Source organism: Bufo gargarizans, chromosome 5 (genome assembly GCF_014858855.1).
Source record: "Bufo gargarizans isolate SCDJY-AF-19 chromosome 5, ASM1485885v1, whole genome shotgun sequence".
Lineage (NCBI taxonomy): Eukaryota > Metazoa > Chordata > Amphibia > Anura > Bufonidae > Bufo > Bufo gargarizans.
The window spans coordinates 400,229,847-400,246,629 of record NC_058084.1 but is presented as its reverse complement, the minus strand read 5'-3'; positions in this window follow the sequence as shown (position 1 = coordinate 400,246,629).

The window sequence follows — 16,783 nt, the reverse complement described above, 5'->3', positions numbered from 1 at the left end:
GATCTGCCCAATACCTTCTGTGTGTCAGGGCCAGAGTTGGAAAAATATAAGTGAAATCTATTTTCCTTTTTCCATACTTTTACGTACTTTTTCCATATACTGTGCTTGCTGTGAACTGTGACATCCGTGCCACATCTTGTGTGTCAAGCGTGCATATAACATTTAATGTGAAGAAAGCGTTGAAACTGTGCCTGCTGCCAGAGCACAAGAAAAACAATCATCAACAATACCTAGCTTCATGTCCCAGTTTGCAGGGCGTCGCAGGACAAAACTCTTGAACTCAGACCAGTGCGACCAGGTGGTCGGTTGGATTGCAGCAGATAATGCTTCCAGTCGGTTAAGCACCACCCTGTCTTCCACAAAGTCCAGTCTCAGTAGCCAAGAGTCTGGTCAACAGAATCCTCACCCTGATCATCCTTCCTCCCACCATGGAGAGTCTTGGCAAACAAGTGATCCCACACTCGGAAATTCCGAGGAGCTCTTTTCATCGCCATTACTTGATTTGGCCCTCTCGCCAAGCATGCTTGAAGAGGGACATAAGATCTTGTGCCCTGATTCCCAACCTCTTGAGCATCCACAGTCACAAGAACATGTGGGGAACGGCAATTAGTGTTTAATGAGGTGGATGATGATGAGAAACAGTTGCCAACTACTGCTGAAAACGAACTTTTTTTACTTCAGTTTGTCAATATCAATACGTAATCGGCAGCCATTTTATGCACAGGATATCTGCATGTCTGCAAGTCCAGAAATACAGCTTTTTGCTTACTGGGGTTAAAAAAACCCCATCTGTTTCATATACTGCACATCTGGGATTAGACGTGCATAAGTGAGTGTCACATTTAGGCCAGAAATACGGCTTTGTGCTTACTGGGGTGAAAAAACCCCTTTGATATACTGCACATCTGGGATTAGACGTGCATAAGTGACTGTCACATTTAGGCCAGAAAGACGGCTTTTTGGTTACTGGGGTGAAAAAACCTCTAATATACGGCACATCTGGGATTAGACGTGCATAAGTTACTGTGAAATTTAGGCCACAAATACCGCTGTCATATAGAGTAAAAAAAATAATAATTGAGTGCAATACCCTACATCAGGGTTTTTATTGGCGGTTAATTATTTTTTAACAGACTTAACCACTTTTTACTTTGCTTTGTGAACGCTAATTATGAGGCAAACATCTAATAAGGGACACGGTCATGGTGGTGGTGTTGGTGGAGCCTCTGGTGCAAGGAGAGGACGTGGCCGTTCTGCCACAGCTACACGTCCTACTGAACCTACTACCTCAGGTCCCAGTAGCCGCCAGAATCTACAGTGATATTTGGTCGGGCCTAATGCCGTTCTAAGGCTGGTAAGGCCTGAGCAAGTACAGGCGCTAGTCAATTGGGTGGCCGACAGTGGATCTAGCACGTTCACATTATCTCCCACCCAGTCTTCTGCAGAAAGCGCACAGGTGGCGCCTGAAACCCATGCCCATCAGTCTGTCACATCACCCCTGTGCATATCGGGGAACCTGTCTGAGCCTCAAGTCATGCAGCAGTCTCTTATGCTGTTTGAAGACTCTGCTGGCAGGGTTTCCCAAGGGCATCCACCTAGCCCTTCCCCAGGGGTGGAAGACATAGAATGCACTGACGCACAACCACTTATGTTTCCTGATGAGGACATGGGAATACCACCTCAGCACGTCTCTGATGATGACGAAACACAGGTGCCAACTGCTGCGTCTTTCTGCAGTGTGCAGACCGAAAAGGATGTCAGGGAGGAAGACTGGGTGGAAGACGATGCAGGGGACGATGAGGTCCTAGACCCCACATGTAATAAAGGTCGTGCCACTGACTTTCAGAGTTCGGAGAAAGAGGCAGTGGTGAGACTGAGCCAACAGCGTAGCAAAAGCGGGAGCAGGGTGCAAAAGCAGAGCAGCCGTCGCCAAAACAGTTCGCCTGCTACTGGCCACCGTCACCAGGGATCGAGCACACCAAAGGCAGCTTCAAGGAGTTCCCTGGCATGGCACTTCTTCACACAATGTGCTGACGACAAGACCCGAGTGGTTTGCACGATGTGCCATCAGAGCCTGAAGCGAGGCATTAACGTTCTGAACCATAGCACAACCTGCATGACCAGGCATCTACATGCGAGACACAGGCTGCAGTGGAGTAAGCACCTTCAAAACCAAGAAAGGGCTCAGGCCCCTCCTGCTCCCTCTTCTGCTGCTGCCTCAGCCTCTTCCTCCGCCTCTGGAGGAACGTTGGCACCTGCCGCCCAGCAAACAGAGGATGTGCCACCAACAACACCACCTCAGTCACCAAGCATCTCCACCATGTCACACGGAAGCGTTCAGTTCTCCATCTCACAAACCTTTGATAGAAAGCGTAACTTCCCACCTAGCCACCCTCGATCCCTGGCCCTGAATGCCAGCATTTCTAAACTACTGGCCTATGAAATGCTGTCATTCAGGCTGGTGGAGACAGACAGCTTCAAACAGCTCATGTCGCTTGCTGTCCCACAGTACGTCGTTCCCAGCCACCACTACTTCTCCAGGAGAGCCGTGCCCTCCCTGCACAACCAAGTATCGGATAAAAAAAGTGCGGGCTGTCTGTGCGCACTTACGGCGTTCTCATCCTGCCGCCGCTCGGCTGTCTGCTCTACAGCGTAACTTCGGCCTTCCCGCTCATCGCCTCATATGCGACGTGCCCACCAGGTGGAACTCCACCTTGCACATGCTGGACAGACTGTGCGAGCAGCAGACCATAGTGGAGTTTCAGCTGCAGCACGCACAGGTGAGTCGCACTGCGGAACAGCACCACTTCACCACCAATGACTGGGCCTCCATGCGAGACCTGTGTGCCCTGTTGCGCTGTTTCGAGTACTCCACCAACATGGCCAGTGGCGATGACGCCGTTATCAGCGTTACAATACCACTTCTATGTCTCCTTGAGAAAACACTTAGGGCGATGATGGAAGAGGATGTGGCCCAGGACGAGGAGGAGGAAGAGGGGTCATCTCTAACACTTTCACGCCAGTCTTTTAGAAGTGGCTCAGAAAGAGGATTTTTACAACAGCAGAGGCACAAATTTGGGCAGCCAGGGCCCACTACTGGAGGACGAGGATGGGGATGAAGCATGTTCACAGCGGGGTGGCATCCAACACAGCTCGGACCCATGACTAGTGCGTGGCTGGGGGGAGGACGCAGACGATACGCCTCCCACAGAGGATAGCTTGTCCTTACCTCTGGGCAGCCTGGCACACATGAGCGACTACATGCTGCAGTGCCTGCGCAACGAAAGCAGAGTTGCCCACATTTTAACATGTGCTGACTACTGGGTGGCCACCCTGCTGGATCCCCGTTACAAAGACAATGTGCTGTCCTTAATTCCCTCACTGAAGCGTGATCGGAAGATGCGCGACTTCAGGCGCACGCTGGTAGACGCACTTCTGAGAGCATTCCCGACTGACCCCGGGGGACAAGTGGAAGCACAAGGCAAAGGCAGGGGAGGAGGAAGAGGTCGCCAACACAGCTGTGTCAGCGCCAGCACCTCAGAAGGCAGGGTTAGCATGGCCGACATGTGGAAAAGCTTTGTCACCTCGCCGCAACAACCGTCCCCAACTGCTGATATGAAGCGTGTTAGCAGGAGGCAGCATTTGAACAACATGGTGGAACAGTACCTGTGCACACGCCTACTTGTACTGACTGATGGTTCTGCCCCATTCAACTTCTGGGTCTCCAAATTGTCCACATGACCAGAGCTTGCCCAGTATGCCTTGGAGGTGCTGGCCTGCCAGTGTACTCTCTGAATGTGTATTTAGCACGGCAGGAGGCGTCATTACAGACAGACGCAGCCTCTTGTCCACAGCCAACGTGGACAAGTTCACGTTCATTTAAATGAGCCAGGCTTGGATCCCTCAGGACTTGTCTGTACCTTGTGCAGAATAGACAGTTCTAACAGCCTCAACCATCCATCCTTGTACTCAAGTGCACTTCTTCTTTTTTTTTTTTTTATGTCCCAATATTTTGGGGGATACCCCTATGTAAAAATGCTAAATAACACACATCTGTGTTGGCTACCTATTCCTCCCTCGCCACCGCTTCCACCTAGACCGCCACGTGAGCCTACACGGCCACATCCACCCATTCACCGCCTCCTCAACCTCTTCCTCCCACATCATTCCTAATTTTTATTTTTTAAGGTCTTTTATGTTTTTTTAATTCATTTCCCTATCCACATTTGTTTGCAGAGCATTTGCCATGCTATTAATGCCTTCTAGCTCTTTCCATGACATTTTTACAGCCATTTTAGTGCTCAAAAGTTAGGACCCATAGACTTCAATGGGGTTCGTGTTCGGGGTCAAGTTCGGGTTCCGAACCCGAATAATTTTTTTCAAGTTCGGCTGAACCTGCCGAACCCGAACATCCAGGTGTCCGCTCAACTCTAGTTCTGAGCTCAACAATGTTTCATTCAGTCACCAGATCCATTCACCCTGTGGAATCTGCGATAAGTGGCATGTAGCCGAGCATGGTGCATGATCTGAGACTGTGATTGTGCCTATTTTTGCTGAGGAGATGAGAGAAAGGGCAGTTATGGAAGTGAAGATGTAGTCTAGGCGTTGGAAAGAGTTATGTGGGATGGAACGAAAAGTATAATCTCGCACGGAAGGGTTGCAGGATCTCCATATATCAGCCAATCGGAACTCATGTAGTTTGATTAGGAGTCTCCCAAGACCTTTGATGGATATGTGAGATTTGGATGTGGAGGAGTCCACAGTTGGGTCAAGTGTGACATTTAGGTCTGTACCTAGGATGACCGTGCCTTCTGCAAAAAGATAGAGTGTGTCATATAGTGTGTCTAGGGCCTTAATTAGCCAGGCTACTTGCCCTGAATTGGAGACATAGAAGTTGGCCAATGTGTACATTTGTGATCCTATTTACCCTTTTACCAGGAGAAGTCTTCCTTCAGTATCTACATGTTGTTTTGTCATTGTAAAATTGAATTGAATTGTAGATAGCAATTGCTACCCTTCTGGAGGCCGAAGAGGTGTTACAACTATGGAAACATTGTGTGAATATCTTCGGGATGCGCTTCGCTTTAAAGGAGAGGAGGAAAAGGGGGAGGAGATTGTGATGAAAACCACGTCAAGCTCACGAGACCTGGTATGATCACAGGGTTTACCAAAACGTGAAGTTACGCCCTCCAGAGGAGCACGTAAGGTCAGGCTGGTATAGTTTACACACACACCTCCTGTCCACGCGGGCACAGAGAGGCAACAAGCTGAGAGAGCCTTTTCACTGCCGCAGTGAAAACAGCACGCCCTCAGCTCGGGTAACTGCCACCAGTTTCTCGTTTGATATAAGCCCGGTCCGCTAATGGGATTATATAGGGTCAGAAACCAACCCGCGGTAGCTTATAACTAGGCCAAAACACGGACGTGGGGATTCGTGATCGAGATACAAGATAGCACAAGATTAAATTATAGATTTAATCGCTGTAAGAGCACACTAGATATGACACAATATACACACAGAATATATACAGTGGTCTGAGGTTACAGATACAGGGGATATGGTTACAACAGGGTTAAGCAGTGTAAAAGTCAGTTACCGAGTATGATGAAAGTTCCTTGTGATGTCCTGAGCTGGAGTCCACATGAAGGGCTGTGGTCTCCTGCTATTTCCTGGGTCCCTCTAAAAACGTGTATGATGTGACCCCTCTTCAGAGAAAGACATGCCTACTTGCTGGCACCAGACTTTTAACCTGTAGCCGGCCCATCCCCTCCCTGCCTCAGGGAGGGGTCAACTCCCCCTCTTCTGGGCTGACAGCAAATGACCCACAAAACCCTTTAGGGTTCATAGCTCCAGACCAGAGGGTCACAAGGAGATGGTTCTGGGACTAATGGACCTGCCTGGGTTCCGGCTACAAGTAGAGCCCAAACCTGGTACCGGTATGTGGTTTCTATGGGGAGATATGGGTATCTCCCTACCCCAACTGGGTACGAGTAAACAAAGACCATGGGACCGTACCTCGTGGCCACCGGGACACAAATATGTATCCGGTTTGCGCCTGCGATGGCCAGGCGCTTCATAATTCCTTATGAGAGGTAGGTGCCAATATGTCTGGGAAGTCTCATTGATCCGGGGCAAGAGCAGATACCCACAGCAGGAGGTTTTCCTGCAGATTCCGGTGGCTCCCAACTGCTGCACAGAGGTGTGAACTTCTCCTTGAAGCTTGGACCCCCTGAGGGGTGTCTTCCTGGCCAACTGACACTCAGTTGGCTGGGGGGGGGGGGGGGGTGGAAACTTATTTTGCATGTACATTGAATCATGCCAAGAGGTGCATCAAATTACAATCAGGGCTGGGGGCTTTGAAGCAGGGAAATCCTGTGGATTTCCCTACCTCTGCTGTCTGTCAGCAAATGGGGGGTGTGAGGACATGGCTGACAGTAAATATTAATCCATATTCCTCACAGAGATGTAAAAAAGAAGAGAGATTGGTGTATATATCAGTTTGGGGAGGGGGGGGGTAAGTGAGTTTGTTACACTGCTATGTGAGCTGGCACAGGATGACTTTTATATTATGTACGTAGGTTTTTTCTCTTGATTTCTTGATCAAGGAGGACATTAGCTTCCTTCCTTTATCTCCATGGGCATATAGTGATGGGGGGAGGATTGTGTAAAAGAGCAAAGACAGGAACTGTCTCCCCTAACAATATACAAGCATTGTCTAACAGTAAACAGACATTATGTTAAACCTTATACATTTTACTGGATAACCGGACCAAACATAACACCTTCTGAGGGCCTGACAGGAAGGGGGGGGGGGGGGGGAGGCAGCAAGGAGGAAGACTGAGCTTCTCCAAGCATGCTGTTTGCTTGGTATTCCCCAAAGTGCGTTGAACCATACTTAGGTGATTCAAGTGGAAGAACGTCTATTCCCAAGCATGTGTCATCCTTGGGGAGGTGAGAAGGAGAATCCAAGGAGTCCTTATGGTAGCGTTGCGGGGTAGCAAAGTGGGGACCCCACATCTCCAGCGAAATCCGAGGACCCCTGCGACTCCGCTGACCCCCCTCCCACCAGCAACAGCCTACCTACTGGGTTGTTGTGCTTGTGAAATGTTCACACCTAGGCCTTCTGAGGGGGAGGGGGGGTTAAGGTGCGGTGGGGTGAAGGTGGGGGAGGTGGAAGTTTGGCCCTTGAACAATACGATTAAATTGGTATGTAGATCTAAGCCTAGAGATCAAGGCTAATCAGGCCCACCTTCTGAATAACTATTACATCAACAACAGGTATATAACATTATGGCTAAGAGAATTCCTATAGAACATCAGGTATAACAAGAGGTCTATACTGATAAATTCAGGCAATAAACTGAAGAAAGCGAGAACATAGCATCACTAGACCTCAAATTGGTCCAGCTGAGACCAATCTTTCAGGCCGGATTGTAAGTGTTCTAAGGTGCGTGCGTATCTGGGCGCTGTCGCTTGCTCTTTGGTGTTTGCTGCCAAGGGATGTGGGCATCTGCAACTACTGGCAGCCAAGATGGGATCCTTATTGGCTCCAAGTCCAGCAGCGACCATGATTTGGCTAAGTCTTCAGGAGTGTGGATGCGAATTCTTCGGCCATTATGCAGGATGGAAAGGCCAAAAGGGTAAAGCCAGGAGTAGATGATATTCTTCTGACAGAGTTGATCCAGAAGGGGTCTGAGAATTTTCCGCTTGGCTAATATGGAGGGTGCAACATCTTGGTGGAAGGCTAATGTAGGAGAGGAGCCCACATATCACATCTCTAGGTAGCTCGGTTTGAGACGGTTTAGGTTTAAGGGACCTGTGGATCCTCTCATTGGTGACCTTTTGGGCCACAGTTTCACCTATCAGGTCACTGAAGATTTAAATGGCGACTTTCCTTAGGGAGTCTGCTGACCAGGACTCTGGGAGACCTTTTATGTGCACATTACGTCTCCTGTTTCTGTTCTCCTGATCTTCTATCAGGATGAGTGCCTTATTTATATGCCCCAGTTGCTCTGTAGAAAAACGTGTTTCTAGAGCTGTGGAGTGTGTGATGATGGCTGCACACGTGTTTTACAAGCTCTCCACTCTCGTGCCCACATGCTTCATCTCAGATTGGATCTCAGATAGTTCATTAAGGACCAGGCGCAGGGCTTGAGCAAATGTTTAAAGAAAGCTTTAGATGTGGCCGCTAGATCTGAGCCACCATATTCACCTATACTGCCGCTACGCTGGTCTAAGTCTTCCGTGCTGTCGGCCAACACAGGGTCTTCGGGTGCCATCTTGGTAGGTTGCGGCTGCGAGCTTAGGGCTTTCTGTTGTAGGAATTTGTGCATGTCTGAGGAGTGCTTTTGAGCAGAATGTACGCCTGCAGTGTCTACTCTGTGGTCCTTGTGCAACACGCCAGACCTGCAGGGTATGACGAAGTGAGGTCACAGTTATGGGCAATCGAGGGTACTCACTATATCTGAAGAACCCTGGGCAGGCGCGTGGCAGTGAAGGAGAGGTAGACACAGTTCCTCTGGGGCACGCTCTGTAGATAGGGACCAGGCCTGATGGTAGTTGAGGTGCCCTGGATGTTACAGGTATTTTGTGTGCCTGGGGCAAGGTCCCTGTGGTATTCGTGACGCCAGTGCCTTTGGACGGTGGCACGCCGGTTGGTGGTTGGAATGATGAAGGTACACAAGCATGCAGTGAACCAAACGTAAACTTTACTGGACAATCCAACTTTGTACAGCAGGTGTAGTACAGTCTTGATATTACAGTTCCACAAAGGGGCTTATTCACAATATGGCAGGCAATAGTCATGCAAGATACGCTGAGGGTAAACTTTACAAGCACTAGGCAGCAGGTTGTACCTTTCTCAGAATCAATGTACAGTGTCCCTTCTAGAACTCCTGCTCTGGCTTTATATCTCCCAAGGCCCGGATGCCTAAAAGGGTGGCTTAAATCCTTGGTTACTTTCTTCCTCAGGTATTATACTTCTTGCTATGCTGTCTAAAGGACCTCTGCCCATCAGGGTCACTTTGCTTACCCTGGGTCGCCTCCTCCTATCAGGTGGATAACTGTAGGTTCCTCCCAGGAGGTTGGTTCCTGCAACTGGGGTATCTTCAGAGCTAACTTAGGCTCTCTTGTTCTCAGGCAGGCTGGAGCTTCTCAACAGCCTCCTGGACATCACTAGCAGCCAGGGCTATTCAGCTGCATGTCAGGAGCAGGCTTCTTAACCTCTGTCTTCTCAGACTCCTGACTCTGCACACCTTCTCCCTGTGTGGGCCTGGACATTTATACTAGGGGCTCCCTATCTCCCTCTAGTGTCTGGGATGTCTAACTACACCCAACTAGGCCTGCTACTGCATGATACAGGGGTACATTACATGTAAAAACACATTAAAACATACATTAAATGTAGAATTAAATATGACATTTCTGTTCCTTGTGAGTAGGAGTAATGCGCACACCAATTGACCCTTGTGTAGTGCCCACCCATACCTAGTGGGACACTACATACCCCCACGCTATAACGTTGCCCGTCCTCGGCGCAACATGGAGGGTCCCTGCACAGCTGGATACTGCACCTGTAATGGGGAAGATAAAGCAAAGCAGGAAAACACATCTACATTTGCAAAATATACATTATATGTATACATCAGGCAGTTCCACTGGATTAGGAGCAAGTAATGGTGAAAAGGGGCGTCGTTCTCTTCTCTCAGGATAAAACAATGGGAACAGGGGCGCTGACCTGGCACAGCGTAACAGTAAATACCAGGATAGTCCATATAATACTCTTAAGTGCAAATTGTCCATGATAGAACAGTTGTAGTCCATGGAAAATGTAAAAACAATTAAATAACAATTCTTGGAGGCTCAAAGCATATAAAATGAGTCCGTACCCAGGTTCTTTACTTTTTGTTTAATCCACAGCTAAGTAAAGATAGAGGCAAAGAAGACCATAAAGTGTAGCAAGAATTACAGAGGCTCGCACGAGGTGGAGTCCATCTCTGGGCATAATACTTTAAAATAGTAGCAAAATCTCAGAGGCTCATGTGCATTTGAGTCTATCCCTGGGCCCAATTCCTTTAAATTCCAGTTGCATAATAAAATGACAGCACATAAAATAGTCCACATTATTTAAATGGCATATATAAAACAAGTGCTGTAATACCCTCAATCAACCTGAAAAGGGGGTTAAAGGGTTAAAGGTGCAACTTAATGAAAACAGGCACAACTGGGTTTTCACTCTGAGAAAGCAGGCAGGAGGTCCTGTAAACAAGATGGCCTTGCTGCACGTGGTATTTCAGTGGCTTGCCGCCTCCACTGAGCCGTGGGTAACTGGCAGCAGCAACAGAGGGCCAAAACAACGAAGGACTCCTGTCCTGAAAGGGTTAACTCTTCTTTAGGATCCCTTGGCAAAATAAAGCAAACATCAAGGGCCTAGCAGGCCAATTCACAGGGGCAAGTCATATCCACTTTGCATTTCAGTGGTGCTCCCTGGCTCCATTTGTACAGGTCCTTCTCAAAAAATTAGCATATTGTGATAAAGTTCATTATTTTCTGTAATGTACTGATAAACATTAGACTTTCATATATTTTAGATTCATTACACACCAACTGAAGTAGTTCAAGCCTTTTATTGTTTTAATATTGATGATTTTGGCATACAGCTCATGAAAACCCAAAATTCCTATCTCAAAAAATTAGCATATCATGAAAAGGTTCTCTAAACGAGCTATTAACCTAATCATCTGAATCAACTAATTATCTCTAAACACCTGCAAAAGATTCCTGAGGCTTTTAAAAACTCCCAGCCTGGTTCATTACTCAAAACCGCAATCATGGGTAAGACTGCCGACCTGACTGCTGTCCAGAAGGCCATCATTGACACCCTCAAGCAAGAGGGTAAGACACAGAAAGAAATTTCTGAAGAAATAGGCTGTTCCCAGAGTGCTGTATCAAGGCACCTCAGTGGGAAGTCTGTGGGAAGGAAAAAGTGTGGCAGAAAACGCTGCACAACGAGAAGAGGTGACCGGACCCTGAGGAAGATTGTGGAGAAGGACCGATTCCAGACCTTGGGGGACCTGTGGAAGCAGTGGACTGAGTCTGGAGTAGAAACATCCAGAGCCACCGTGTACAGGCGTGTGCAGGAAATGGGCTACAGGTGCCGCATTCCCCAGGTCAAGCCACTTTTGAACCAGAAACAGCGGCAGAAGCGCCTGACCTGGGCTACAGAGAAGCAGCACTGGACTGTTGCTCAGTGATCCAAAGTACTTTTTTCGGATGAAAGCAAATTTTGCATGTCATTCAGAAATCAAGGTGCCAGAGTCTGGAGGAAGACTGGGGAGAGGGAAATGCCAAAATGCCTGAAGTCCAGTGTCAAGTACCCACAGTCAGTGATGGTCTGGGGTGCCATGTCAGCTGCTGGTGTTGGTCCACTGTGTTTTATCAAGGGCAGGGTCAATGCAGTTAGCTATCAGGAGATTTTGGAGCACTTCATGCTTCCATCTGTTGAAATGCTTTATGGAGATGAAGATTTCATTTTTCTGCACGACCTGGCACCTGCTCACAGTGCCAAAACCACTGGTAAATGGTTTACTGACCATGGTATTACTGTTCTCAATTGGCCTGCCAACTCTCCTGACCTGAACCCCATAGAGAATCTGTGGGATATTGGGAAGAGAAAGTTGAGAGACGCAAGACCCAACACTCTGGATGAGCTTAAGGCCGCTATCGAAGCATCCTGGGCCTCCATAACACCTCAGCAGTACCACAGGCTGATTGCCTCTATGCCACGCCGCATTGAAGCAGTCATTTCTGCAAAAGGATTCCCGACCAAGTATTGAGTGCATAACTGAACATAATTATTTGAAGGTTGACTTTTTTTGTATTAAAAACACTTTTCTTTTATTGGTCGGATGAAATATGCTAATTTTTTGAGATAGGAAATTTGGGTTTTCATGAGCTGTATGCCAAAATCATCAATATTAAAACAATAAAAGGCTTGAACTACTTCAGTTGGTGTGTAATGAATCTAAAATATATGAAAGTCTAATGTTTATCAGTACATTACAGAAAATAATGAACTTTATCACAATATGCTAATTTTTTGAGAAGGACCTGTATATTGGGCCTGTATTGCGATTCAACAGATGGATGTGCCCACAACACAGTATTGGGGGGCAACTGCAACATAAATGGACCCCTAATAGGTATAGGCCCCATAGGCCTAGGGGTTATCAAAGTCGCTGACCTCACCGGAGCAGACATTACAATCGTGGGCTGCTGCACTGGCCTGGGTACCGCTGCTGCAAGTGGTCCGGTGGGTTCTGGAACAACTGGCTCTGTGCGCCGTTTCACAGCGTATGAGGATCCCACCGCAGGTGCCGGTACTAAGGAGGGACAACTGGCAGGGACAGGTACTCTCACCTTAGACCCGGAGACGTCCGAGTCCTTACGTCTTCTTTCCTGTAGGTCAGGTGGAGTTCGGATCCTGGCGGAGGCAGTCTGGCGCAGCTCCCGCAGTTTCAGCTCCAGCCGCACGATCTGGTCGTCCAGGCTTTCGGAGTCGGGATCGCTGGTCTCCGCTGTCGCCGTCGGCACTTGGAAGGTGGGTGATTCGTCCTGCGCAGCCGCTGCAGGCTCAGGCGAGGCGTCCGCTTTCCTCCCTCTGCGGATATTCTCCAGGGCAGCTCTGAATCTCTCTGCATCCTGAAGTTCACGTACAGTTTTCTCCCTGCGAGGCAACTCAAGTGAGGGCCATGGGCTAACCCTCTTCTCCACCACTGTCGGCTGCCAAAACACGTTCGGGCCAATGAAGGAGCCCCTTTCTTGAAAAGCATGATGGGCCGGTTCTGGAGAGCACATAGGTTCTTGCTCGCAGCCAGGGTGGTCCTCATCAAGGTCCCAGTCCTCCGATTTCTTTTTCGGACGGGACACGGCAGTGGCGCAGGGGCCTCGCAGGCCCTCAGCAGGGGTAAATTCAACCTCCTCTCCCTCGCGGAGGTTATGTAGACGTTCTGGGAGGTAGCTCCGCTTGACGGACCTCCAATTGACATACAAGTCTCTTCCAGTAAGGTAGTCTTTTATGAAACCGAAGCCTCGGTCCTTGTCAAAGGCCACAACAAACCCCATCCTCCTTTCCAGGCGGGGTTGTGTGTCAGTGTGGCGCTCGTGAACGGTCTTTGCCAGTTCTTCATAGTATATTTTGGTTTTAGTTGTCTTCTTTATGGCGGCCTCCCGAATCTCTGCCATTAGAGCTGACCACTTGAACGAGGGCTGGAAGAAGTCTCTCCAGGAGCCGTAGTAGGTCTCCGGTTGCGTCCTCGGTGGCGGGCAGGCGGGTCTCTCCGGTCCCGGAGAGTAGGCCGGTGGAGCGTCCTCTTGCTCAACACCAGTCACATTCATGGTTAATAAATCAGGCGCGGACATATCAGCAGGAAAGTCCTCACTCCTCAACATGCTCGATCCTTCTCTGGAGAGCGACAGGGTGGCGCCAACAAGTTCAGACAGATCCTCCCATTGCACTGGGAGGCCGCCCCCCAGGTACTCCAGTATGGGGGAGGCGGAGTCCATTACAGCAGACATGCAAATGTCCAGACAGGGCGGTGGCGCCAGCATACAGCCTTCCCACACTTTTAGCAGAAGGCGCCAATTTTTACCGCCAATTTAGGATGAAGATGACGCAGCAAACAATTTCAATCAAGCTAAGCGGCCATCTTTGAGCAAAATAGCTGTAAGGGATCGGCAGGTTGCGTTCCATCTGGAACGCAGCGCCAGCTCCGAAAATCACACAGCGACGTTTGCGTTCCAGGCTGGAACGCAACGTGCGCGATGACGTCAGGGGCTCCTCCCACAAAGCAGAGCAACCCGATATAAGCGCCGAGGGAGCTATGCACGGCGTTCCACTAATTTGGAGTGTGCGCCGTGTATGCTCCTACGGAAGCCTTTCTCCCATAGGCATTGGATCCAAACCCCAAACTCCGGGAAACCTTATTGCTGACACCACTAACCTCGCTGGCAATCCGGGACACTGCTCAACAATCTACCTAATCGCAAGTATCAGTCATTTCAGTGACTGAATGTAATCTGGACTGTCATTACCTTTCAAATGAGCAATAATAACCAATGCACCCTGTTTCTGCTTAAGTTATTGCAAGTGAGGTGTGTGTCATGCAAAACAAGATTTAAGGACTGTATAACTGTCTGTCTACACCAAATGAATTACTGCATCCACCTGTAGAGGGTATAGCATCTCGCTGTTAATAATAGATTCAGAGTAGGGAACAGGTGTATGATGTTAGGATCCCTAACTCTCCGTATAATTGATTGAGAGAGCCGCCTGGGAATCCGCAACTGAACCTGATCTAATACCCTCACTCTCGTTCTGGGTCTTGTGTACTGGTTAATGCAAAACGCTTCCGCAGTTGAGATCCTCGCAAACCAGCTCGGTGCATTACATATTAGTGGAACCCTAATGGATCCAGCGGAGTTAGCAGGACACATGGTCACCCTCTCACAGAGGGTTGAGAACCTCTCAGAGGATGTTCAGAACCTGCAACTAGAGAACCAGACATTGCGAGACCTTGTCGCACAGAACACAAACCCCCCAAGGGAGGGACCTGAGCCAAAGGTCAGTCCGCCGGAACTATTCTCAGGGGATCGTAAACAGTTCCGAGATTTCATTAATGCTTCCAAATTAATGTTTGAGCTTCGTCCTAGGAATTACCCTACAGAATGGATAAAAGTCCTCACAATGATCTCCTTTCTTAGGGGGGAGCCCAGAGCGTGGGCAAATACCTACTTGGAGAGGGAGGACCCCGTCTTAGACAACTACCACCAATTTCTTACAATCATGGCCCTCTTGTATGAAGACCACAGCAAGCAGCTGATGGCGGAATGCGCCATCAGGAGCATAAAACAAGGCAGACGGCCTGTTGAGGACTTTATTGCTGAATATACGCGGTGGGCTCGGGAGACTGAGTGGAACGATCTCAGTCTCAGAAACCAGTTTCGTCTCGGCCTTTCCGAAGCACTGAAGGACGAGTTGGCAAGAGGAGACATGCCCCTCACTCTTGATGATCTAATGCAACGTGTCACCATCCTCGACAGGCGTCTACGTGAACGCAGAGCAGAGCGGTGTTATGGATATGTACCTCCCAGTAGACAAACCGAGATGCACCCCCCTGAAGAAAAGATGGAGATAGGTGCCCTCAGGGGCCCTCTAACAGAGAGAGAGAAAACCAGAAGACGCAACCTGAATCTCTGCCTATATTGCTCTTCCGAAGGCCATGGGGTAGAAGATTGCCCGGTAATACGGAAGAAGTCCGAAGGTAAGCGATACTCTCTATGTAAAATCGTAGTTCCCCAGATCAGAACCCCGGGTTACTTATACACCTCTCTTATTCTACAGTGGGACCAAAATCGTCTTACCGTTGACGCAATGGTGGATACAGGATCCTGCGGGAATTTTATCGATACGCTGTTGATTAAGCAAAATAAAATTCCAATGATCAAAAAGAATTCCCCCATGTCCGTGAGTTTTATTGACGGCACTACTTCGACCTCAGGCCCAGTTCAAAACCAAACCCTACCTATAATGGTGACGTGTGAAAACAACCACACCGAATTCATGTCCTTTGATATTATACCCTCCCCTTTATTTCCTATCATACTAGGACTACCATGGTTAAAACTACATAGACCAACACTACTATGGGACCAAGGGAGGGTAGGGTTAGATTCGGGGTATTGCCAGGAGACCTGCTATCCTACAAACTCCATATTACTGGTTGGGGGCACCCAGGTACCAGACCACTACCAGGACTTCGCCGACGTGTTCAGCTCAAAGAATGCGGAGATGCTTCCGCCTCACAGGACATACGACTGTCCCATAGACCTACTTCCAGGAAGTGAAATACCCACGGGGAGGATCTACCCATTGGCGAAACCTGAGCTAGACCACCTCAAACAGTATCTAGAGGAAAACCTGAAAAAGGGATTCATTAGGCCCTCTACTTCACCCGCAGGATCGGGAATGTTCTTTGTTCGGAACAAGGATTCCACCCTCCGTCCTATCATCGACTATAGAGCCCTAAATAAAGTGACGGTAAAGAACAGGTACCCACTGCCTCTCATTAACGAACTGATTGAACGCCTCAGCACTGCCACTGTCTATACCAAACTGGACCTTAGAGGAGCTTATAACTTGATAAGGATCAGAAAAGGAGACAAGTGGAAGACCGCCTTTCGCACCCGCTACGGACTCTTTGAGTACCAAGTGATGCCGTTCGGACTGTGCAATGCACCTGCAACATTCCAAAATTTCATAAATGACATTTTTCGAGATCTACTGGATGTTTGTGTCATTGTCTATCTGGATGACATATTGGTATATTCAGACAACATCCAAGACCATAGAAGACATGTGCGTTGGGTATTAGCACGTTTGAGAGCCCATTGCCTGTACGCAAAATTGGAGAAATGCGTATTTGAAACGACCACCCTACCGTTCTTGGGTTACATCATCTCCCCCGAGGGGATTCAGATGGACCAGACAAAGATTGAATGTATACAAAATTGGCCCACTCCAAAGTCCAGGAAGGCACTTCAAAGGTTTTTGGGGTTCGCTAATTTTTACAGGAAATTCATCAAGAATTATTCTGCGACTACAAAACCGCTTACCAGACTTACAAGCATCAACACGAGGTTCATATGGAATGGAGAAGCTCAGGAAGCATTCCAACTACTGAAGGACAGGTTCACATCCGCTCCCATTCTCACCATACCTGACCC